Source organism: Capricornis sumatraensis, chromosome 17, assembly GCF_032405125.1.
Source record: "Capricornis sumatraensis isolate serow.1 chromosome 17, serow.2, whole genome shotgun sequence".
Lineage (NCBI taxonomy): Eukaryota > Metazoa > Chordata > Mammalia > Artiodactyla > Bovidae > Capricornis > Capricornis sumatraensis.
Genome location: NC_091085.1, coordinates 62,047,095 through 62,072,854, shown reverse-complemented (window position 1 = coordinate 62,072,854; position 25,760 = coordinate 62,047,095). Strand labels below are relative to the sequence as shown.

The window sequence follows — 25,760 nt, the reverse complement described above, 5'->3', positions numbered from 1 at the left end:
TTCTCATTAGAGGAATGACAATCTTGAGGACCTTATTCTAAAACATTTTCATTTTTTTGGTTAAACTTCCTCATTCATCTCAAAGTATTTTTTAATCAGCTGCTAGTTTATGATTGAAGTATTTTTGGTAACTTTTTTTTTAAATTTCATAATACTTTTGGGAATTATCACTAGTTAAACCTTGTCTCTTTCTGTTCCACATTCCCTTCCCCAGTTTTAAAAAAGAAATATATGTGTGTGTGTATGTACATAGATATAGATATGAGTTTACAGTCCTATTACTGTATTCCAGATTCTAAATAACGGGCTTCCACGTTGGCTCAGTAGGTAAACAATCTGCCTGTATTGCTAGGAGACAGGAGACAGTGGATTTGATCCCTGAGTTGGAAAGATCCCCTGAAGGAGGAAATGGCAACCCTCTTCAGTATTCTTGCCTGGGAAATCCCATGGATAATGGAGTCTGGCGGGCTACAGTCCATGGTGTCACAAAGAGTCGAACATGGCCGAGCACTTACACGTTATTAGAATTTCTTTGGATACAGGATTAAGTGTAAGTGAAAATTTTTAGTAATTTTCAGTTTAGGACCTGCTTACTGCTGCTTTCTCTTAAGGCATTGTGATTTAGAAATTATGCTGCAGTTCATTGTAATTATCATGTTTCCTTTTAAATATTGGTGAGATTTTCATGTCTTTAAATTTCTTATAGAAGAGCCTAAAGAAAACTGCATTCATTCAATACGTAGATTCATTGAAAATCTGTGTACAATAGAGATGTAGGTGCTTGGGATATTTATAAAAGAAAAGATAGCTCTCTGCCGTTGTTTACTTTGTTGAGTCGCTAAGTCGTGTCCAACTCTTGCGACCCCATAGCCTGTAGCCAGACTCCTGTCCGTGGGGTTTCCAAGGCTGGGAAACTGGAATGGGTTGCCATTTCCTTCTCCAGAGAGTTTTCCCCACCTAGGGATCGTACCCTTGTCTCTTCATCTCTTGCACTGGTAGGCAGCTTCTTTACCATTGAGCCACCTAGGAAACCCTTTTACATTCTGATGTGGCATATTAAGGGAGTGTGGGGGAAGAGAATGGGTTGCAATTTTAAATGGATCAGGGGAGGCCTTGTTGAAAAGATAACGTTTGAACAAAGTTTTGAAGGTATGGTAGTTAGCCATTTGCTTTTAATCAAGATTAACTAATCATATGGCGCCAGTTGTAGTTTATAAGGTTTAAACTGCATCATCCTTTGCTAATTCGTTCTTTTATGGGGATATTGATGGTAGTCAAATTTGAAATTAATCCAGAGATAATATAGATGGCTGTTAAATGAGGTACATTTTTGTTTTTTAGTTGGCTTTTTAATTTTACCTTATCAGTTTAATTTTCATTTTAAATATCTAGAGAAAAATACACTTAAAAATTTTTTTTATTGGTTAGATAGTATCACTGACTCAATGTATATGAATTTGAGCAAACTCCAGGAGATAGTAGAAGACAAAGCTGCAGTCCATGGGGTCGCTAAGAGTGGGACATGATTGAGCGACTGAACAACAGCAAGTTGATTTACAGTGTTGTGTTAGTTTCAGGTGTACAAATATACTTTTTAAGATTTGGCAAAAACCTACAACAAATGGGTTATCTTTGACAAAGGTAAAAGTAAGACTGTAGTTGCTTACACATTTTGCATTCTGAAAAGTCAGCACAGTGCATGCTATCAGTCACCGTGCTTCTCTTTTGGTTAAATGTAAATTTGTATTTTCTGTTTCTCTAATTAGAGAGACAGTTATACTTTTACACAGGGGATGTTAACTCATATCATAGCTATTTAATAGACATATGTTTCATCTTAAGGGAGTTTTTTTTCCTAAGTTGTTACAGCTGTGTTAGCACTTATTTTCATCATTGCAGAGTGTGCTTTTATACCTGGAAAAGGATTTTTAAGCTTTCATAAAAATTTTTCCCCTAGAATTGTAATTTTCTATTTTGATGAGATAGTAATAGTATTTTGATATCATATTAAAGGTTTAAGCCTAAAGAAAACCCTATCTTTGTATCTATTTTAAATGATTGTGACTTTGATGGAGATACAGTTTATTAACAGGTCTACCTGCTACTGTATCTTTTTAATTGAAAGTACTTGCCTTTTTTAAAAAAAAATACATCTGGGTCATCTATGACTGTTAACCATACCATTTTAAGAGGTCCAGACAGTGATCTTTTTAAGGAAAACTGTCATTAAGAGTAGATTGTGCTTTCCTCTTGAAGTCTTTTTGCCTCCTAAGATGTTAGACTTCAAAAATAAGGATATATTCATCAGAAAATTTACTGATCAGTGAACATGAAGCTGGTATCAAGCTTTTGAAAGGTTGTAGCACCTAAGTCTAGAATTTGTAATTAGACATTTTTGATACCATAACCTTTATTGACATTATTTATGATTAGAAATAGGTTGAGCTGTATCTTAATTTTTTCTATGTATCCTTAAAGTTTAATTTTCTACTAAAAATTTTTCTTCTCTCTATATATATTGCGCGCACACACACGTATTGCTTTGGGGCATTCAAACATGTATAGAATGTGGTCCGCACTGCTTACAATAGAGATGAGAGATGTACTTAAACCATTGTCCAAATCAGATTTTTCTCTTGAAATTGAGAAAGTCCTTGTGTATTTCCTCGTTTGTATTTGAAAGTTCTATTGTTTGTAAGTTGAAAAACTGTGTTTTAAAAAAAGTGCATTTTAAACATTTAATTGTAGAAGAGTGCAGAGGATTTTTTTTAAAAGTCCAAATTCATTTATTTAGCATTTAAAAAAATTTTAAACACTATTTATTTATTTAGTTGACTGTGCCAGGTCTTAGTTGCAATATGTGGGATTTAGTTCCTTGACCAGATATTGAACCCAGGCCCCCTGCATTGGAAGCATGGAGTCTTAGCCACTGGACCCCAGGGAATCCCCCCTGAATTCCTTTAAATTAAAATCTCTCACAAACTTTTCTTTGAGATAACCACTGTTAGAAATTTGGTGTATGTCTTTTCAGACTTTGTGAAAACTGTTTTGGATTCAAGAGTATATATTGTCTTTGTAAATATTTTTTTCCCTAAATCAAGATTTTAGAGCATAATAAAATAACAGAAAATCTTGTCTTAGAAGGGAAGAAATTTTAACCTTTGAAAGGTTAGGGCACTTGCCTAGAGCAACATATTTGTAGAATTTCGTTATATCTCCTTCACTTTCAATAAGTGCTGCTGCTGCTGCTAAGTCGCTTCAGTCGTGTCCGACTCTGTGCGACCGCATAGACGGCAGCCCACCAGGCTCCCCCGTTCCTGGGATTCTCCAGGCAAGAACACTGGAGTGGGTTGCCATTTCCTTTTCCAATGCATGAAAGTGAAAAGTGAAAGGGAAGTCGCTCAGTCGCGTCCGACTCTTGGCGACCCCATGGACTGCAGCCCACCAGGCTCCTCTGTCTATGGGATTTTCCAGGCAAGAGTACTGGAGTGGGGTGCCATTGCCTTCTCCATCAATAAGTGCAGACAGAGACATAAACAAGATCATGCTGTAGATTTAAAAGAAGACAGCCACAGTCAGTTTTTGCCTCTCAGGATATGTTTTGTAACCTCGATCTTGGCTCGATGAAATAGAACGTCTGTTTGCCCATCTTTTTAAGAAAATAAGTGATTCTGTGTATATGTGGTGTAAAATCTGCTTAAATGTTAAATCCGTTGTTTTGTTATTTTTAGTAGTATAGTATTGTTACAAATCTGGGTTGTTGATGAAAATTTACCACAACTGTTAATCTTAGGCTTTATTTGCTTAAAATTATTTGCAGTTGTATTCATGTGAAAATTTGAAATTCCTTTTAATTTAAAATAATTCTTACGTAGCTTGCTTATACTTTAAGCCTTGAACTTGAGTCAAGTTGCTATAAAATATCAGTTTCATGCCATGATTAGTAGCTAGCAGCATTTAGGGAACTGGATAAAATGGCATGCTATAATGGACTGTTCGTAATTCTCATCAGTTTTGTGGTGCATGGCTTATTTTTACTGAGTTTCAGAACTTCAGAATGTTGTCCTCTTGAAAGTGTTACCTTGAGAGACTATCTACAAGTGTTGTCAGTGTCAGATATTTTTGGTTGTAACTTTGTCCATATTGCCTTTTATAAGTCGTATGTTAAAAAATACTCTTAGAGGTAATCTTTGTAAATAATCTAGAGTAATCCTGATTATAGTCTTAGTTTTTAAAAAAGAAAAGTCTTGTTTTGAATTAAATTGTACATTCTTCTTTTGGAGCTCATAAACATTTTTTGTGGACCTTGGGTAGTTAACTATTTTCATCCCAAAACACACTTGAAACTAAGGTAGAGAAAAGAGTTAAGGTCTTTATGTTGAACCTTGTGCCGATTACAGAAAGGGGAGCACTTCAGGGTGTCTTCTCACTTCATACATGGTTCTGCTTTGCTTGTTCTTTTTATATGTATATTTACGTGTGTGTGTGTATAATTTTGTTTATTTTTGGCTGTGCTGGGTCGTCATTGCTAAACACAGTCTTTCTCTAGTTGTGGCCAGCAGGGGCTGCTCGCTAGTTACTGTGCAAGGGCTTCTCATCGCAGTGGCTTCTGCAGAGCACTGGCTGTAGAGCTCTCAGGCTCAGCAGTTGTGGCACGTGGGTTTATATGTCCTGCAGCATGTGGAATCTTCCAGACTAGGAGTTGAACCTGTTTCCCCTGCATTGGCAGGTGGATTCTTAGCCACTGGCCCATTAGCCAAGTCCTTTCGCTTGCTTTTTTGATTTATAGATTGCCAGCAAGTAGAATGTTTTAGGGGCAAACATTGGTAGCAATGAGAAGTAATAATAGTATGATAGGAAGTTAAGAGATGGGAAAATAATAAAAAACAGACACAAGACCTCAAAAGTTTATTATCATCATGGGTGTTTTGACTATAAATTGGTAACTCCATACTTTTGTACGCCCCAGAGGCATTACTATTTTATGGCATAATGTAGTTAATTGATGTGCTCCTAATGGTGACTCATAAGACAAGGTTAAATTGTTTTTCATCTTTGAAAGGAGTATTTCAAACTGTAGGTGATGAACACTTAGTAAGTTGTAAGATCACTTTAGTGGGTCATGACAGGCCTTTTAGAAACATTTTTTTAAAGTGCAGTGCACTGTAGTATCTTATTCTAAGGGTGAGAATTGTTTTAAGGAACTTATTTCAATTACTGTATATATAATATGTTACAGTTTAAACTGTAATTTTTCATTAGTGTAGTCAAAGTCACTGATGTAGAGGCACTGAGATACAGTAAAAGGATTGAAAAAGGGTTTTGCCGTTAATATCTACACTAAAGTTGCCAGATTTAGCAAATGAAAATACCGAGTTAAACTTGCATTTTATTTAAAAAAAAAAACAGTTGATTTACAATGTTGTGTTAGTTTGAGATGTACAGCAAAGTGATTCAGGCATGTGTATTCTTTTTCAGATTTTTTTTCCTCATAGATTATTACAGAATATTGAGAATAGTCCTCTGTGCTGTATAGTAGGCCCTTGTTGGTTATCTAGTTTATATATAGTGGTATGTGTGTGTCAGTCCCAAACTTCTAATTTATACCCCCCCAACTGGAATTTCTGATAAACAACCACTAATTTTTTGGTATAAATAGGTCCCAAATTGCATGGAACAAAATTATTTATTATCTGAAATCCAAATTTAACTGTGTATCTTTTATCTGATAACCCTAATCTGGACTAGAATTGGAGTTCATCCCCTCGTGACTAAAATTTAAGTTCTGAGGACCGCAGCTTCATGCTGTTCATGGTTGTGTAGTAGTCTTCTGAACCATGATTGACACTTAAGTGGTCAGATGGTTGAGTAAAGGGATGGGCAAGTTACTCTCAGGCTCAGTTTCTGTACTTACTAAAGCGGGAAAGAATACCTTCCTTAAAAAGTGAGATTCTGCATTTTTATTATATTAATACATTGACACATATTAAGCTGTCAGTATTTTATGCTTTTTGGGTCACTCCCATGTATTTGTGGGATTTTTATTTCTGTGACCAGGAGTCAAACCTGGGTCCTTGGCAGTGAAAGCATAAAGCCCTAACCATTAATAAGCCAGGTAATTCCCTCAGTATTTTAGAATTACACAGATTTGGAGTTGGAAGTGACTCTGGTGAGTTTTTAGCTTTCATTCTCTTTACTGTTGTAGAAATTAAGGCCACAGACATTATTTGCAAATATTCTCTCATCATTGGCTGCATAACTGACTTTAGAATCTTGTTCCCTCTTCTCTGTATTAATAATATGTTTCTTAAGAATTGTTTTCAAAATTTGATACTAATTTAGTATTCTAAGGAGAAATCTACCTATCTAGAAAAAGTTTCTCTGTGTGTTCCAATTAGACTTTGCTATTTTTTGTTTTCTGACATATAAGTGGCAAAGTGTCTCTTTAGTCCTTTTAACTTAGGAACTGAAATCCAAAGTGAAGTTCCTCTGTTTCTCCCGGGCATGCTTTTCCTTTCTTGATCCTTAATCTGGCTGGCAAATAGGTTTCACTTTGTCTGTTAATTGTGATTGATAGGTGTATTGTTTGGAGGATTCTGAGATTTCATTTGGCTTTAGAGAAGAGATGTAGATAGAGAAAGGGGGTGGATTGAGTCTTTTTATCATGGTCACCAGAGGATATTTGCTGACTGTAGCTTAGTAAACTTCCTGATTGGTTACTTCATGGCCAGATACTTTCCGCATACTCCATAGCCATGAGAATCTGTCACCACCTCAAAAAAAAAAACCCTCTCCTAAACATCTTTAATTGTGTACTGTTTCTGTTAAGAAACTTTTAGTGGCTCTCATTTCCAGCTGAATCACATCCAGACTATTAATGAATAGCGTGTTAGTCAAGCCCCTCCACAGATTGGGGATGCTGTATTCTCTAGAATAAATCAAGTTGTGTCAGTCTAGTTATCTTGTCCTCCTAAGCATAGGTTTTTGAAGGCTTAGCCCAGATTCTCTTTTGCATGGTGTTTCACCATATTTGCCCTAGGAAAATGGGATTCTTCCTGTGCCCCTGTAGCTTTTGACAAGTTTCGTTCCTGTGGTATTCAGTGTATGGTGTCTTTTTATTATTATTATTATTTATTTGGCTGCATCAAGTCTTAGTTGTGGCACTTGTGCTCCAGACTGTGTGGGCTCAGTATTTGTGGCTCGAAGGCTTCATAATGTTCCATGGCATTATGTTCCCCTACCAGACATGGAACCCGTGACCCTTGCATTTCAAGGCAGATTCTTAACGACTGGACCACCAGGGACATACCATATACAGTGTCTTGTATTTAAGTGCAGCAGCTCCTCCACTTGGCAGGCTTTCTCCTTAGGATGATCACTGAAATAGAAGCAGAGCTACACCATAGAACAAAAGTGGGTTCATCCCACCAATAGAGGGCTTTTTTTTGTTTTTTTTTCCATTTTGGGGAGGGGAGTGGGTTTATGGTCAGTGACCCGTGTCATTTTAAACTTCTCTGTGTTTGTTGTGTTTGAGCTTAGTTTGTTGTTGTTAAAGTTGTCATTTTCAGAGAGAGCAGCAGCAGGGAGGATTGATAGCTCCAGTCAGAAGAAAGCACTTAATTATGATAGAAATGAGAGATTTAAAAAAATAAGTAGTAGGAAATGATAGCTTGGGATGAGACAAATTATTCTGAAGGACAGAGAGCAGAAAGTACCATGCTTATTGAGTCAGTAATAATCAGCTAAAATTAAAGAGAATTAGTGGATGAAATGGAGAAACTTCTAAGTTTGCAGGGAGTAGTGTTAATTTGGGAGAAGACTAAAGTAGTTAAAATGCTATTGCTGAAATTTTTGTAGACTTACAAACAGTGATACAGGTTCACAGTTCATTGAATAAAGAGTCTAAGACATTTCCAGTGATAAAAGATTATTAAGCGATTGTCTTTTGGGAAAAGATGCCAAATAGAATGTTCATATATTGGGTCTTTAAGTGTTTAAACTTTCTCCTGTCCATTTTGGACTTAGGATCACAGGGATATGCAGAAGAAATTTTTAAAATTTCATTGCTCAGTGTGCTGTGGTTTAGCTTAAATTGCTAGACAGTTATTGTAGTAAATTGTATTTTAATTAGACATACTGAAATATAATTTACAAAAAAGAAGTTCACCCTTTTTAGTGTGGAGAGGAAAATGGCAACCCACTCCAGTATTCTTGCCTGGAGAATCCCATGGATGGACGAGCCTGGTGGGCTACCTTTCATGGGGTCACAAAGAGTCGGACACGACTGACTGACTGACTAACACTTTTTAGTGTATAGTTCTTGAGTTTTGAAAAACATAGTCATAAAACTACCACCACAATCATAGTATCAGCCCATAAAGTTTTCCTTCATTTCAGTCAGTCCCCTTCCTCCAAACCTGGCAATCACTGATCTATTTCCTAACATTTTGAAAACGAAAGTCATTCAGTCCTGTCCAACTCTTTGCAACCCCATGGACTATACAGTCCATGGAATTCTCCAGGCCAGAAGACTGGAGTGTCTTTCCCTTCTCTGGGGGATCTTTCCAACCCAGGGATCGAGCCCAGGTCTCCTGCATTGCAGGTGGATTCTTTACCAGCTGAGCCACAAAGTTTTGTCTTTATACAGCCTTTTGTGATTGCCTTCTCTCATGTAACAAAATACTTTGAGATTCATGTTACTGCATGTAACAGTTTCTTCCTTGTTGAGTAGTATTCTACTGTATGCAGGTACAATGGTTGTTTATCAAATCATAGACTTTTAAATTGTTAGCAGTTTTTGGCTATTATGAATAAAGCTGCTGTGAATATGTACAGGTTTTGTGTGGTCATAACACTTTTATTTCTCGATTAAATACATAGAAATGGAATTGGTAAGTTGTATAGCAAATGTTTATTTAATTTTGAAAGTAATTGCAAAACTTCTAAAGTAACTGATTTTTTTTTAGGATTTTCATTTGTAAAGTTCATTTTTGGCTGTGCTGGGTCTTTATTGCCACACACACGTTTTCTTTAGTTGCAGCAAGTGGGGCTACTCTCTAGTTACAGTGCATGGGCTTCTCATTGCAGTGACTTCTTGTTGCAGAGCACACGCTCTAGAGCATGGGCTCAGTAGTTGTGGTGCACGGGCTTAGTTGCCCATGGCATGTAGCATTTTTCTGGACCAGGGATTGAACTAGTGTCCCTTTCATTGGCAGGTGAATTCTTAACCACTGGACCAACAGGATAGTCCCAGTAACTGATTTCTAATTTCTCTAATTTCTTGGCAACGCTTGGTATTGTTGTTCAGTTGCTAAGTCTTGTCTTGACTGTTAGTGACTCCATGGACTGTAGTGCGCCAGGCTCCTGAGTCCATGGAATTTCCCAGGCGAAAACTGAAGCGGGTTGCCATTTCCTTCTCTAGAGGATCTTCCCGATCAAGGGATTGAACCCAAGTCTCCTGCATTGGCGGGCAGATTCTTTCCTACTGAGGCACCAGGGAAGCCCAACACTTGTTAGGCTAGTTTTTAATTTCAGTTATTCTGGTGGCTGTGTAGTGATATTTCATTGTGGTTTGACTCCATTTCCTTATGCCTGATGATATTGAACATCTTTTCATGTGCCATTTGTTTATTATCTTTGGTGACAAGAAACTATTTGGGATCTAACTTCTTTGAAAGTAAAGGAACTTCTGCATTTGCGTTGTCTGCCTTGTAGATTTAGAGCATCTTGAGGACAGGGACAAGTGCTTTGTACTACTATGTATACATAGTAAGTGGTAGATTATTTATTGACTCTATGAACATTGGTTTCATTATTAAGCAGATGAATTTACCCTACCAAGGAAAAGTTGTCATCTCAAATGGAACATGGCATTTATTTTATAGGCAAACCATAACTTTTTGAGTACCTTGTATTTGCTTGGTTCTGGGGAGTACAGTGGTAAATAAGCTAGATGCGGTCTCTCCCTTCCTGGAGCTTATATACTATTATTACGGGAAACAGGGCAGAAAGTTCAAACCTTTGATTCCCCACAATATGTTTGAGTTGCGAATGCTTACTTAATATGCTTCTGCTGCTGCTAAGTCACTTCAGTCGTGTCCGACTCTCTGCGATCCCATAGATGGCAGCCCACCAGGCTCCCCTGTCCCTGGGATTCTCCAGGCAAGAACACTGGAGTGCATATCTTATAAAATATTGGAAGGAAGTCTTTTAGATGAAGGGAAAAAAGGCTTATTTCTTTTTCAGAAGATTGGCCCTCTTACTAGCATTCTGGTATGTTGCTAAGGGTCTTATTCCTTTTAATGCTTTTGGGATAGCCACTGATGAGTAACAGAAATCACCATGTTTGAGAAGCCTCCTGGTCTAAGCTTGTGAAAGCCGACTAGGGTCGTAATTGAAAGGGAGAGGAAAATGAGCTTCCTGTTCTGCTGGGGCATATACATACCTTTTACATATATATATAATATATGCACTTTTTTTTCTCATTTGATTATCACACAGTCCTGTTAGATAATCTGTTGGGCCTTCCCATTTTACCTGTGAGGAAGCTAAGGCCCAGAGAAGCAAAGTGACCTGTTTTAACTTAGCTAGAAAGTGGCAGAGATGGAATGACTTACTATTGTTTATTTTAGGATCTCTGAAAAAGTATATGCAAGTGAGAATAGGAGAAAACTGGTGATGAATTTAAGGAATGTTACAATTAGTTTATTATTTTAACTAACCAGGAATTGAGTCACTAGCTTCACTGAGTGAAGGAATGTACATAAACAACCTCCTTGGGATGAAAAGTGGAAAAGAAAATGACGAATTTACATTTGTGACAGATAAGGAATTTAGTTATTCATAATCTGTAAATGTTACATAGGAAGTCTATATATTTTTAACTCAGTCTAAAAGGTTAGAGAATAAATGAGAATTTCTATTTATTGTAACGCTTTTTTCCCTCTGTAAAACATGTTAGAAAAAACTAGCATTTATGAGCCAAATGGAAGCCATTTTTCTGAAGGAAAAAGTCTATAGATATGTATATATGATGTGAAAACAGTTTGTGGAGTGCTTTCTATTTATATAATGATAGTTAGCATTTATTTTGTGCCTGTTAGGTTTCAGGAACTGTGCCAAGTGCATTACTTATATATCCTTTAATCCTTAGAACAGCCCAGCCTGTCATGTTGGTAGTGCCATATCCACTTTACAGATGAGGAAATGGTGGTTCAGACAAATTAAGGAACTTGTCCAGGGTCAAAGGCTAGGAAGTGATAAAGCTGAGATTCTAACCCTATAAGACATCAGAGCTTTTGCTTTTGATAACTGTGCCCCACTGCTTCTAGTTCAGCTCTATGACAAAACAAAAGCAGATAAAAATCAATGAAGAAAGCAATTTATTCATTATTCGCCATAAAATGGCTTCAATTAACCATGCCTCGGTCCTAGCAGTTCTCTTAATAAATGAATCTGATAAGCTCAAGATTTTTATTTTAAAATTTGAAAGCAGTGTTATAAATGGTGGTGCTTTCTGCATCTGCCTATTTTGTAATTGATAGTTGTTAGCCATAATTAATTTGAACTCAGTAGTACCGTACTACGTTGTGGGTTAAGAAGGCATTTTTGACTTGATCTAAGAATTCCAACACCACTTATGTTTCTGTAGGAGAATTAGAGTGCTAGAAACAATTTCTCCACTCTGTCTTAGTCAAACTGGAGACTGCATAGCCCTGGGGCTAGAAGGACACACTGAGTGAAACTTTAGCAGCACATATTAGTCCTTCAGAAAGAAGGGATTGAATAGTTGAAGAAATGATTCCTCTGTTCCGTGGCTTTTAGAGACGTTTCTGGCTATGGTACAGTTATTTCTGTGGGCCAAATAATCATTTTAGTTATCATATATTTTATTTGTATTGTAGCACATTAATTTTTCACACCTGTTTAACCTAGCCTTCCTTTTGCTATTAGATTTAAACTCTATTTTGTTGGGCCAGCCATCTGTTCAAAAATCATCCTATTCCCAAGCCTGAGGTCCTCTTCACTCTCAAGACTTGCCATAATCTAATCCAGGGGTTGGCAGACGTCTTCTGTAAAAAGGCAAATAATAAATATTTTGGGCCTACAGGCCTCATACCATCTTTTTTGCATATTCTTTTTTTTTTTTTAATCTTTTTGAATGTAAAAAGCATTCTTAGCTCTGGGCCATGTAAAAACAGGCCACAGAACCATGGACATTTGCCAATCCCATTTTATCTTTCTGTCATGTTTTTCATTAACTCTTCAGAACATGCTGCTGCTACTAAGTCGCTTCAGTTGTGTCCGACTCTGTGCGACCCCATAGATGGCAGCCTACCAGGCTCCGCTGTCCCTGGGATTCTCCAGGCAAGAACACTGGAGTGGGTTGCCATTTCCTTCTCCAATATATGAAAGTGAAAAGTGAAAGGGAAGTCGCTCAGTCACGTCCGACTCTTTGCAACCCAATGGACTGCAGCCTACCAGGCTCCTCCATCCATGGGATTTTCGAGGCAAGAGTACTGGAGTGGGGTGCCATCGCCTTCTCCGCTTCAGAACATGACCTCCATTTAAATCATCATGGTCTCCTTTTCTCATTGCCTCTGCAAGTATCAAGCTCAGCCTCTACTCCCTGCCTGCTCTTCTATCACTATTCTCCTTTTCCACATCTTTATACTTAGCCTCTAAGATCCGGTTCACATGTTCCATGAAACTAATTCTCATTTATTTTATCAACTCCTGCAGAACTTTGCTTGTCCTATATATCTTAGCTTTCTTATTTGAAAACATGTTCCATGTTTTACCATAGTAGCTTGCTATAAACTATAAGAATGAAAAGATTCACATTTCTCCTGAGACTGTTTTCTGGTAAATGCCTAAAGTAACACTGTTTCTTTTCACAAGTCAGTGTTCCTACTCCTCCTCCAAATCTGAATTTTAGAATTGGAAGCTTGCATTTGAGATCATCATGACTCATCTTCTTTGTTTTACACAGGAACAAGAATTTTAAATGGCTTGTCCAGAGTTGCACACTATTTATTTAGCACCCAAGGTCTTTTCTTACTTAGTGACTTACAGCAGGTTATTTTACTTGTGCTTGAGTTTCTTCCTCTGTGAAATGGGAGTGATGACGATTAAATGAATTACATGTGAAAAATACTTAAGTCAATGCCTTGCATGTGGTAAGTGCTTAGTAACTTTTAGCTGTTACTATTAATGTGTTTGGAAATCAGTAAAAACGACTTGAACGAGTTAATGCCGAAAACTGCTTGTTAATGAGTTTAGGGTAATACTATTAATATAATAGTAGAAGAAGGCAGTGGCACCCCACTCCAGTACTCTTGCCTGGAAAATCCCATGGACGAAGGAGCCTGGTAGGCTGCAGTCCATGAGGTCGCTGAGAGTCGGATACAACTGAGTGACTTCAGTTTCACTTCTCACTTGCATGCATTGGCGAAGGAAATGGCAACCCACTCCAGTGTTCTTGCCTGGAGAATCCCAGAGATGGGGGAGCCTGGTGGGCTGCCGTCTACGGGGTCTCACGGAGTCGGACACGACTGAAGTGACTTAGCAGCAGCAGCAGCAGCAGCAGACACAGATTAACATTTCATTGAGCTGGTATGCATACTATTGATTACTTCACTAAAAGTTTGAAGCTGCCAGACTGGAATAGTTAAACAGTGAATGAGCAGCTCTGCTTCCAGGTTACCCAGTGACTGTAGTTGGGAATGGCAGGCATGTAGGGAGTGTAAAATGGTAGCACTGAGAAGCGAGTGAATGACTGCTTTGGGTGTTCAGTTCAGTGACTAAGTCGTGTCCGACTCTTTGCGACCCCATGAACCGCAGCATGCCAGGCCTCCCTGTCCATCACCAACTCCTGGAGCTTACTCAAACTCAGGTCCATCGAGTCGGTGATGCCATCCAACCATCTCATCCTCTGTTGTCCTCTTCTCCTGCCTTCAATCTTTACCAGCATCAGAGTCTTTTCCAGTGAGTCAGTTCTTTGCATCATATGGCCAAAGTATTGGAGTTTTAGCTCCAGCATCAGTCCTTCCAATGAACATTCAGGACTGATTTCCTTTAGGATGGACTGGTTGTATCTCCTTGCTGTCCACTGGACTCTGAAGAGTCTTCTCCAACACCACAGTTCAAAAGCATCATTTCTTTGGCACTCATCTTTCTTTATAGTTCAGCTCTTACATCCATACATGACTACTGGGTGAGCAGTGAAGAAAAAACCTTTAAAAAGCAGTGAGGGTTGAGATGGATCTTGAGGAATGATGAGCAGTTTCCAATGAGGCCGTGGAAGAGAAGAGGAAGTTCTAGGCAGGGAAAAGTTTGTGCCAAAGTACAGAGATGCTTATAAACATGATTGTTGGCGGAAAAATTAGGTTCACAGTGTGGAAGAATTGGAGGAGATTAAGTGTTAAAGTGGAGAAGGCAATGGCACCCCACTCCAGTACTGTTGCCTGGAAAATCCCATGGACGAAGGAGCCTGGTAGGCTACAGTCCATGGGGTCGCTAAGAGTCGGACACAACTGAGCGACTTCACTTTGACTTTTCACTTTCATGCATTGGAGAAGGAAATGGCAACCCACTCCAGTATTCTTGCCTGGAGAATCCCAGAGATGGGGGAGCCCGGTGGGCTGCTGTCTATGGGGTCGCACAGAGTCGGGCACAACTGAAGTGACTTAGCAGTAGCAGCAAGTAGTAAAGCATGGAACAGATTTGAAAGTCTTTGTAGTCAGAGAAGAAATGAAGTGAGCTTGAAATAAGTGCTAATTAGAATTTTTTTAATGAGAATTTTTTAAAAGAAAATTTCAACATATATAAAAGGAACAATTTAAGACCCTACAGTTATCAGCGAATGGCTCATCTTGTTTCCCATTACTCCCCTCCCCGTTATCACTTGTCTTTTGAAGGGGATTAAAGTTGTTCTGAGGCCCCAGGAAAGATAAATGACCAATGGGTAAAACCATTGGGAGAGAGACTTGAGTTCAGTATAAGGAAGCACTCCTGGTATACGTCAGAGGGAATGGATGCTTGGGAAAGTAGATAACACCTACTCCTGGAGAAGCTCAAAGAAAGGACTGCATTGTCCAGTGTGGCAGCCACTATCTACATATGGCTATTAACATTAAAGTTTTTTAGTGTGTCCTGCATTTTAAATTTAATTAATTTTCAGCCATACCAGACAGCATGCAGGATCTTAGTTCTCCAACCAGGGATCAAACTCATGCTCCCTGCAGCGGAAATGCTGTGCAGAGTCTTCACCACTGGACTGCCAGTGTTACGTCCTGCTATTCATATTTAGAATTAAGTTAATTAAAATGTAAGAAAAATCAGCTTCTCAGTCACACTAGCCGTATTTCAAGTGCTCAGCTGTCACATGTGCCTAGTGGCTATTGGGCAGCGTAGATATAGAAGTTTCTTTCTTAATTCATTATAGAAAGTTCTGTTGGACAGCACTGAACTTGAACCTCCAGGATTCCATTTTATCCAAGGTATGTGTAACTTTTGGAGTATCTAGGCCATATCTAATTGTGCATGGCTTTGTGGCCAAGCCTTCCTCTCAGTAAAACTAATATGAGGGAAATAATTGTATTCAGTTCAGTTCAGTTGCTCAGTCATGTCCGACTCTTTGCGACCCCATGACCAGCAGCACGCCAGGTCTCCCTGTCTATCACCAACTCCCAGAGTTCACCCAAACCCATGTCCATTGTGTTGGTGATGCCATCCAACCATCTCCTTCTCCATCATCCCCTTCTTCTGCCCTCAATCTTTCCCAGCATCAGGCTCTTTTCAAATGAGTCAGCTTTGCATTAGGTGGCCAAAGTATTGCAGTTTCAGCTTCAGCATCAGTCCTTCCAATGAGTATTCAGGACTGATTTCCTTTAGGATGGACTGGTTGGATCTCCTAGCAGTCCAAGGGACTCTCAAGAGTCTTCTCCAACACCACAGTTCAAAAACATTGGTTCTTCGGTGCTCAGCTTTCCTTATAGTCCAACTCTCACCCATACATGACTACTGGAAAAACCATAGCCTTGACTAGACGGACCTTTATTGGCAAAGTAATGTCTCTGGTTTTTATTTATTTGTTTATTTTATCCCAGTCCCCCCGTCTCTGCTTTTTAATACGCTGTCTAGGTTGGTCATAACTTTCAAGCGTCTTTTAATTTCATGGCTGCAGTCACCATCTGCAGTGATTTTGGAGCCCAGAAAAATAAAGTCTCTCACTGTTTCCACTGTTTCCCCATCTATTTGCCATGAAGTGATGGGACCAGATGCCATGATCTTTGTTTTCTCAGTGTTGAGCTTTAAGCCAACATTTTCACTCTCCTCTTTCACTTTCATCAAGAGGCTCTTTAGTTCTTTGCTTTCTGCCATAAGAGTGGTGTCATCTGTATATCTGAGGTTATTGATATTTCACCCGGCAATCTTGATTCCAGCTGGTGCTTCCTCCAGCCCAGCGTTTCTCATGATGTACTCTGCATATAAGTTAAATAAGCAGGGTGACAATATACAGCCTTGAAAGTGAAAGTGAAAGTGAAGTCGCTCAGTTGTGTCGACTCTTTGTGACCCCGTGGACTGTAGCCCACCAAGCTCCTCTGTCCATGGGATTCTCCAGGCAAGAATACTGGAGTGGGTTGCCATTTCCTTCTCCAGGGTACCTTCCCGACCCGGGGATCGAACCCAGGTCTCCTGCATTGCAGGCAGATGCTTTAACCTCTGAGCCACCAGCCTTGATGTACTCCTTTTCCTATTTGGAACCAGTCTTTGTTACATATCTAGTTCTAACTGTTGCTTCCTGACCGGCATACAGGTTTCTCAAGAGGCAGGTCAGGTGGTCTGGTATTCCCATCTCTTGAAGAATTTTCCACAATTTATTGTGATCCACACAGTCAAAGGCTTTGGCATAGTCAATAAAGCAGAAATAGATGTTTTTCTGGAACTCTCTTGCTTTTTCCATGATCCAGCAGATGTTGGTTATTTTATCTCTGATTCCTCTGCCTTTTCTAAGACCAGCTTGAACATCTGGAAGTTCATGGTTCACATATTGCTGAAGCCTGGCTTGGAGAATTTTGAGCATTACTTTACTAGTGTGTGAGATGAGTGCAATTGTGTGGTAGTTTGAGCATTCTTTGGCATTACCTTTCTTTGGAATTGGAATGAAAACTGACCTTTTCCAGTCCTGTGGCCACTGAGTTTTCCAAATTTGCTGGCATATTGAGTGCAGCACTTTCACAGCATTGTCTTTTAGGATTTGAAATAGCTCAACTGGAATTCCATCACCTCCACTAGCTTTGTTCATAGTGATGCTTCCTAAGGGCCACCTGACTTCACATTCCAGGATGTCTGGCTCTAGGTGGGTATGAGTGATCACACCTTCATGATTATCTGGGTTGTGAAGATCTTTTCTGTACAGTTCTTCTGTGTATCCTTGCCATCTCTTCTTAATGTCTTCTGCTTCTGTTAGGTCCATACCATTTCTGTCCTTTATTGAGCCCATCTTTGCATGAAATGTTCCCTTGGAATCTCTAATTTTCTTGAAAAGATCTCTAGTCTTTCCCATTCTATAATTGTATTAAGTAATAATTATTAAGAAGTTAGTAATGTGCCAGGCATTGTTCTTAAGCCAAACTGTTTATATGGAATATCATTTTCACAACCTTGTGAGAAGATGCTATTTTATTTTTTAAGACCATACTATTTTTAGCATCATTTTGTAGATTCTGAAGTTAAGATACAAAGAGCTGAAGTCAAAAGGTTAAGGTTACAGAGCTGGAAAGTGATAGGGCCAGAATTTGAACCCGAGCAGCTTGCAACAAGCTGAAATAAGTTCTTGTGGGGATAGTTCTTGAAGCATTGATCTAGATGATCTCATGGGTGAGTTAATCTGGCAGTTGTTCTGTTTGAATTTAGAGTAGTCAGCCTCCTCAGTTTGCTAACAAAAATAGAGAAAAAGAATAATCTCATAGATACAGAGAGCAGATTGATGATAGTCATAGGCAAGTGATGGGAGAAATATATATATATATTTAATTTTATTTAAACCTTTTGTGATTAGGTTATTAATGCATTTTGAGTTAGCCTTGCCAAGCTCTCTTACTTCTAGTAGGGTGTTTTTGGGTAGATTCTTTGCATAAATAGCCATGTTGTCATTTATTAATGACAATTTTCCTTCTTTCTATCCAAACATTGTGCCCTTTTTTTTTTTTTAAACATTGCCTTTTTTCTTTTTCTTGCTTTATTGCATAAGTTAGAATCTCCAATTCGAGTGTCTCATCACCTTAATTTTCTTTTACAGTTTGTTCAAATGAGAGTTCACAAGTTGTTTACTATGACTCAAGTCTGTTTTAATCTACAGTTTCACTACAAAGTCCTTATCTTTCTGAAACTTGCTCACAGTATTTTCAAACGTACATTAGTAAAATACCTTTTTTTTAATAGATAAATCACCTTCAATTGAATTACATTGTAAAGCCTAAAAATAAACGAGAGCAACAATACTTCCATGATGTTTCTCAATTGTGTACATTAAACTTTCGTGAAAAGTAGTGCTATTAAGAAGTTTCTTGTAGAAGAACTAATTTGTGTGAAACAGCAGTAGACTTCATTTTTAAACTGCAATTATTGACATAGCAGCCATATTTTTCGGTTCAGAGGTCAGCAGATTTTGCTTGTAATGACCCAGACCTTTTGCGCTTTTATGAGGCATATAATTTCTCTGTTGCATATTGTTCCTGGCTTCTTTTTTGGTTTGTGTTATCCCTTAAACCCTTCAAAAACTTAAAACCATATTTACTCAAAAAGCCCAAACAAAAACAAATTGTGGGCTATAGTTCGCTGATATTTGACTTAAAGAATTATTACAGATGGTTCCTGACTGAGGATGGTGTGAGAGCAGTAAGCATTCAATAGAAACCCTACTTTGAATTTTGATCTTTTCCCAGGTTAGCTTTATATGGTAAAATACTCTCTCATGGTGTTGGTCAGTGGCAGTGAGCTGAGCTCCTAGTCAGCCAATTACAAGTGGTAAGAATTTACAATCATTCTGTACCCATAGAATCACTCTGGTTTTCACTTTCAGGGCAGTGTTCAGTATGTTACATGAGATGTTCAACACCATTATAAAATAGGCTTTGTGGTAAGATGATTGAGCCCCACTGTAGACTAATGTAAATGCTCTGAGTACCTTTAAGGTGGGCTAGGTATATACATGTATTTTTGACTTTCTTCACCTTATACAGCGGGTTTATCAGGACATAATCTCATCATAAATTAGGGGAAGATCTTTACTTTGAAAGCTTTCATGTTCATTTTTTTTCTTTCTTTTTTGACTGGGCTTATTTAATTCACAAAATATTTATGGTATGTATCATATATGAGGCACAGTTCCTCTGTGCTGATTTTGGTAGATAGTACAAGGATGGACAAGATCCTGTTTGCCAGTATTGGTTATTCCAGTCTAATTTCATCGAAGAGCTCCTGGCCAAGGGCATAAGTGGGTGTTGAAATGCTATATGATAAGCCTTTTGGGACTACATTTGTTTCTGATACCTCTTAATTTTTACAAAGGCATTGACTACTGACTGCACGGTTTTTTCTAGTGTGGGACTGTGACTTCCTGGAGGAGGCATCATTTTCTGGTCTGCACAAAAACTATGTTGTCAAATAGATGGCAATTAGATAGGGAAAATGTAGAAACAGTAACAGATTTTATTTTCTTGGCTTCAAAATCACTATGGACAGTGACTGCAGCCATAAAGTTAACAAATGCTTGCTCCTTAGAAGAAAAGCTATGACAAACCTAGATAGCATAAAGAAGTGACATCTCTTTGCCAACAAAGGTCCTTATAGTCAGAGCTATGGTTTTTCTGAATGTACGAATGTGAGAGTTGGACCGTAAAGAAGGCTGCGTGCCAAAGAATTGACACTTTCGAAGTATGGTGCAAGAGAAGATTCTTGAGAGTCCCTTGGACAGCAGAGGGATCAAACCAGTCAGTCCTTAAGGAAATCAACCCTGAATATTCAATGAAAGGACTGATGCTGAAGCTCCAACACTGTGGCCATCTGATATGAACAGCTGACTTATTGTAAAAGATAGTGGTCCTGGGAAAGATTGAGGGCTGGAGAAGAGGGTGACAGAGAATGAAATTGTTGGATGGCATCACCAACTCAATGGACATGAGTTTGAGCAAACTTTGGGAGATAGTGAAGGACAGGGAAGCCTGGAGTGCTGCAGTCCATGGAGTCGCAAAGGATCAGAAATGACTTAGTGACTGAACAACCACCACCACCATATTGTCAGGTGATGGCCCTGAGTTAGTGGGCATATGATAGGTTCCCTATTAACTATGACTATGATAGTTAATGATTATGATAAATTTCAGTCTAGCAAAGAGAGCACTGTTTGTTTGATTGGATGACATAAATCTAAGAAAGATTTCTTGAAAAGGTAACATTTAAGGCTGGGCAAGTATTTTTTATTACAGAAAGGTACAGACACTTCGGACACTAAAGTAGAAGTTAATAAATAGCTCATAGTTAATAATTTTAAAGAATTTGTTTGTAAAAAAAAGTTACAGTTATACAAAGAATTCGTCTATATTCTTCATCTGTATTCCTCAAGTAGCATCTCATTCCACTTTTTCGTTTTCTATTGTTAAAATTAATGTATAAGTATGTATTTGAGTGAGTGAAGTTGCTCAGTCGTGTCCAACTCTTTGTGACCCCGTGGACTGTAGCCCACCAGGCTCCTCCGCCCATGGGATTCTCCAGGCAAGAATACTGGAGTGGGTTGCCATTTCCTTCTCCAGGGGATCTTCCTGACCCAGGGATCGAACTCAGGTGTCCTGCATTGCAGGCAGATGCTTTAACCTCTGAGCCACCAGCGAAGCCAAAATATGTATTTAATGTAAAATTTAAATAATTTTATTAAACATGAGAGACATGGTGCCCCTTAGTTCTGAGTACTTGAGTGTATATCCTAATAACAAGGATATTCTTAGAAAACTACAGTACAGTTGTCAAAATAAGGAAATTAATATTGGGCCAAATTATTATCTCTTGACCTTATTCAGATTGTACTAGTTGGTTTTGTATTATTCTTTACAGCTCCCCCGACCCCCTGCACTCCAAAAGAAAGCTGATCTAAGAACTAATCCAGGATTATATGTTACATTCACTTGTCATGCCTTGTTAGTCTCCTTTAATGTGGTATAGTTCCTTAGTCTTTCATGATTTGACAATTTGAGTATTACAGGTTATTTTGTGAAGTGTCTCTCCATTAGGGTTTGTCTTACTTAGATTTCCTCATGATTAGATTGAGATTATATACATTTTTGGCAAAGATATTGCAGAAGTGATACATGTATTCTCATTGCCTGAGAGGAGGTGCATGATGTATGTTTGTCTCGTTGCTCATACTATTGACTTTGATCACTTGATGATGCTGGGTTCCTTTTCTATAAAGTTATTTTTCACTTTATCATTAATCAGTATCTTGTGATGAGTTACTTTGTGACTTTGTAAATATCCTGTTTCTGTTGATAGTTTATTAAACTAGCATCCATTGGTGATTTCAGCCTGAAACTGTTACTGCTATGGTGGTTACTAAATAGTATCCAATTCCATCATTCCTTCCACATTTATTAGTTGGAATTCGGTTGTCAGGTTGATTGTATGACAAGGAGAATGGAACATGATACACACTTTCTAGGTGAAGGAGCAAGGTTCTGGATCAGGTTTGTACGGATAATTTCTGTTAAGAGTTATCTCCATTGGCTATCAAATTCATAGATACAGAAGGGGCTGTGGGAAAGTTGGAATTGGAAGCAAATGCTTAATATGCATAGGTATAAATACATTGAAAATAAAAAGAAAAGACATAGCATGCAAGCAAGAAAGCAAGAGTGGTTATACTAATATTAGACAACATAGATGTTAAACAAAAAGTTACTAAAAAGGGACTTTTTATAATCATAAAAAGGTCAATCCAACAGGAAGAAAAAAGAGTCATTCCTCCAGGACTCTGTGTACCCTTTTCACATGAAGTCCTGGAGGAATGACTCTTTCTTCTTCCTGTTGGATGTCTTATTTTTCGTGTTGTCAAGAGTCATTCATGTTATAGAATGCATCAGAACTTCATTTGAATAATATTCCATTGTATGGGTGATAGCATACTGTGTTTACCCGTTTATCAGTGGACATTTGATTTTTTCCCACCTTGAACTGCCATACTATTTTCCACAATAGCTGCGCAATTTTGCATTCCCACAAGCAGTGTACAAGGGTTTCAGTTTCTCCTTATTTTTGTCAACACTTGTTATTTTCTTGGTTTTGTGGGTTGTTTTTTTTTGTTTTTTGCTTGGTTATTTATAATAGTCATTGTAGTGGGAGTGAAGAGGTAGCTCATTGTGGTTTTCATTTGAATTTTCCTAGTTAATGGTGAGGTTTAGCATCTTTTCATGAGCTTATTGGCCAACGTATAAATTTCTTTGGAGACTTGTTTTTTGATGTAGAATTATAGGAGTTCTCTATGTAGTTTAGATATTAACCCCTTATGAGATATATGCAAGTATTTTTTATTATTCTGTGGATTCTCTTTTTATGCTGATACTGTTTTTTGTCCAAAAGTTTTTAATTTTGATGAAATCCTATATATATATATATTTTTAAATGTTGAATGCCTTTGATGTCACAGTTAATAAATTAATGCCAAATTTAAGGCCATAAAGATTTTCCCTTTGTTTTTTTCTGAGAGTTTCATAGTTTTAGCTTTTAAATTTAGGTCTTTGGCTCATTTCTTAGTTCATTTTTATATATGGTGTAAGGTAAAGGTTCATCTTTTTTTGCATGTGAGTATCTAGTTTTTCCAGCATCACTTGTTAAAGAGATTTTCCATGAATTATCTTGATCCTCTTGTTAAAGATCAGTTGCCCATAAACATGAAGGTTTTTTTCTCTGCTCTCTATTCTATGCCATTGATTTTTATGGCTGTCCTTAATGCCAGTACCATACTATTTTGATTTCTTTAGTTATGTGATAAGTTTTAAAAATTACTTGTATGGCTGGGGCTTTACAATATTGTTTGTTTCTGCTGTACAACATTGTGAATCAACTGTAAGTATACATATATCCCCTCCTTCTTGAATCTCCCTCCCACACCCCTAACCCCACCCCCTAGGTTGTCACAGCACTGAGCTGAGCTCCCTGTGTTGTAGAGCAGCTTCCCACTAGCTATCTGTTTTACATGCAGGCGAATTCTTAACCACTGGACCACCAGGAAAATCTCTGTGATAAGTTTTGAAATTGGGAAGACACATTTTGCTTTTCATTTTGTGTATCTTTAAATGTGTAATAATTTTTCCTCTACATTGTTTTTTCTTGACATGCCAAAGTGTCATCTGTTGAGTCAAATTTACCACATTCTGGATGTAACTGACTTGTAACCTCGTGGTATAAGTTAATTTACTGTCCTACCCAATAGTCTCTGTAAATTGGAAGATCTATACACTTGATTGAATCCAGACTCCCTTTGTGTCATGTCAGAAGACTTTTGTAACTTAAGGAAATTTTGAAAAGTAAAAAGAATGATATAATGAACCCCTGCATACCACTGTACCTGGCTTCAGCAGTTATCAACTCATGCCAGTCTTGTTTGATTTTTAACCCTGTTTCCTCCCTACTATATTATTTTGAAGCAATATATGCTCTTTATTATTATTTTGTATATTTATATTTGATATTTTGATTCACATTTTAACCTCATGTTCAATGAAAATTTAAAATCCTGGATATTATTGATTTGCTAAACCTCATCTGTTGCATTAATGCTTATATTTAGAACTAAAATATCTTGGTTGGGTTTTTTTTTAGATTTTTTTTTTTCTATATGAAATATTAGAATGCTTGTCCTGAAATAGCAAAGGAAAAAAGACTAAAAGTCAACCATAATCTGAGTGGATTCAAAAAGAAAAAAACAAGAATGAATGTGGGCTTTTTATCGGGTTCAGAGAATGCTACTGTTGTTTGCTAACATCCCCTTTGGGTGTCCAGCCACCTGGTAGAGCAGTGGAAATCAGTAGTTTCTATACTTTTATGCCACTATATACCACTGTGAGTCTTTGATTATTTTCCTGTTGACCAGTTTGTTCTACTGAGTAAATTGGATTGTTCAACAGTTGCTCTCTATTAGTCAAAAATATAACTGTGTGTACTCAATTTTTTAAAAAAGTGTGATTTCTATCACGGAATTTTATGTTTTAAACTCTTTTAAGTAGCCTTGTGGGTACACTGCATAAATTTAAGGGCACTTAATTAGGGTCATTTGTTTAAATCTTTTAACTGTAGCATCTCAGCAACCAGTAGGATAAGATAAAATGGTAATACTTAGACATTTTATAGCTTTGACTACCAACTACAAATAAACAGAAAACCATAATACATTTAGATGGCTTTTGAAAGATGCAGAGATTGGACTAGGCTTTATTGTCAAGTTAATTTTTTGTGATACAATTTCAGAGAAGGAGCATAACCTAGAAATGCAAAGTCTATACTTTGGATCACCTGGTTTAAATATCTGCTCTATTGCTCATGAACTAGATGACTTTGGTCAAGACATTTAGCTACTGTTTCCATTTCCTCACCTGTGAAGTAGGGGTGAGAAATTTGACGTGGTGCTTACTATATACTGTCTGGTTTGTAGTAAGTTTTATAAATGATGAATTATTGGTCAAATTCCTTAGACTTTAGGACTTTATCTGTGTTGTGTGAGAGGCAGAAATGATAAAAAATGGAAGTAATCTCAGGTGATTTGGTCAAAGACATTATTTTCTAGATGGGAAAAGGTAGATGAAAGTTAGAAACAAAACCAGCTGACCTCAGAGTACTAGTATCAGTCCTGCTTTTCTGGGAATTTTCACCGTTCATACTGCTAGGCTTTTTCACCTGAATTGTGCTGCTTTGAATGTTTTTAAGTTTGTGGTTTTGAGTGTTGTGATTATTTTATTAGAATGAGATTCTAATACTGTTCCTCAAGAGTAATGTTAATGAGCTTATAACATTTTACTTTATTTAATTTTTTAGTCATAATAGAGGGGCTAATTTTTTCCATTGGAGCAAGCCTTACAGTATATTTTGTTCTCTAAATTTACTTGATAATAGACTCCACATTACTGGAAATCACTTGACAACTGACATAGGTGTACTGCATTGTTTCAGAGGGAGTGGTTTGGCAGGGAGAGTGGTTTGGTTTGCCATATAGATCCTAACAGGAGCACTTAGTATTTAAAGTGAAAATGCTTTGAATGATTTAACTTATTTTCAAATGTTTTTCTGCAGTTGTAAACACAGTACCTATTTTTAAGAGGTGAGGGGAAAATGGATGTATCTTGATGTTATTAGTCAAGTATGTCAGTTAACTTGGGAATATAATCTGTATTTTGCTCCTGAGTAGTTCTTTATGACAAGAGTGATTGGTTAACTTTTGGAGAGGCGATTATTGTTTTTGGTATTGGTTATTTCTGTAAGTAGCTTGTTTTAATTTTTGCTTTATTTACTTGATTTTGATTATGGTCACATTCTTTCCTCCTCCTTCCCTCTGACCCATACCTGTTGCAGCCCTCTGAGCCTGGAAAGCACAGCAAGCGTCATGCTTAGGTAGCCCTTATACTTCACATTGGATGATCCTTCCCACAGATAGTGTATTTTTTTTGGATGGGATTATAAGGTATTTTAAATTTGAAAAAATATTTTAGCTT

At 37.6% G+C, this 25,760-nt stretch overlaps 1 protein-coding gene across 2 annotated transcripts in view; it reads left to right on the top strand.

The window, feature by feature from the left end:
- ATXN2 (ataxin 2) overlaps nucleotides 1–25,760 on the top strand; it is a 100,885-nt gene that overhangs the window by 4,172 nt on the left and 70,953 nt on the right. The window lies entirely within an intron of this gene.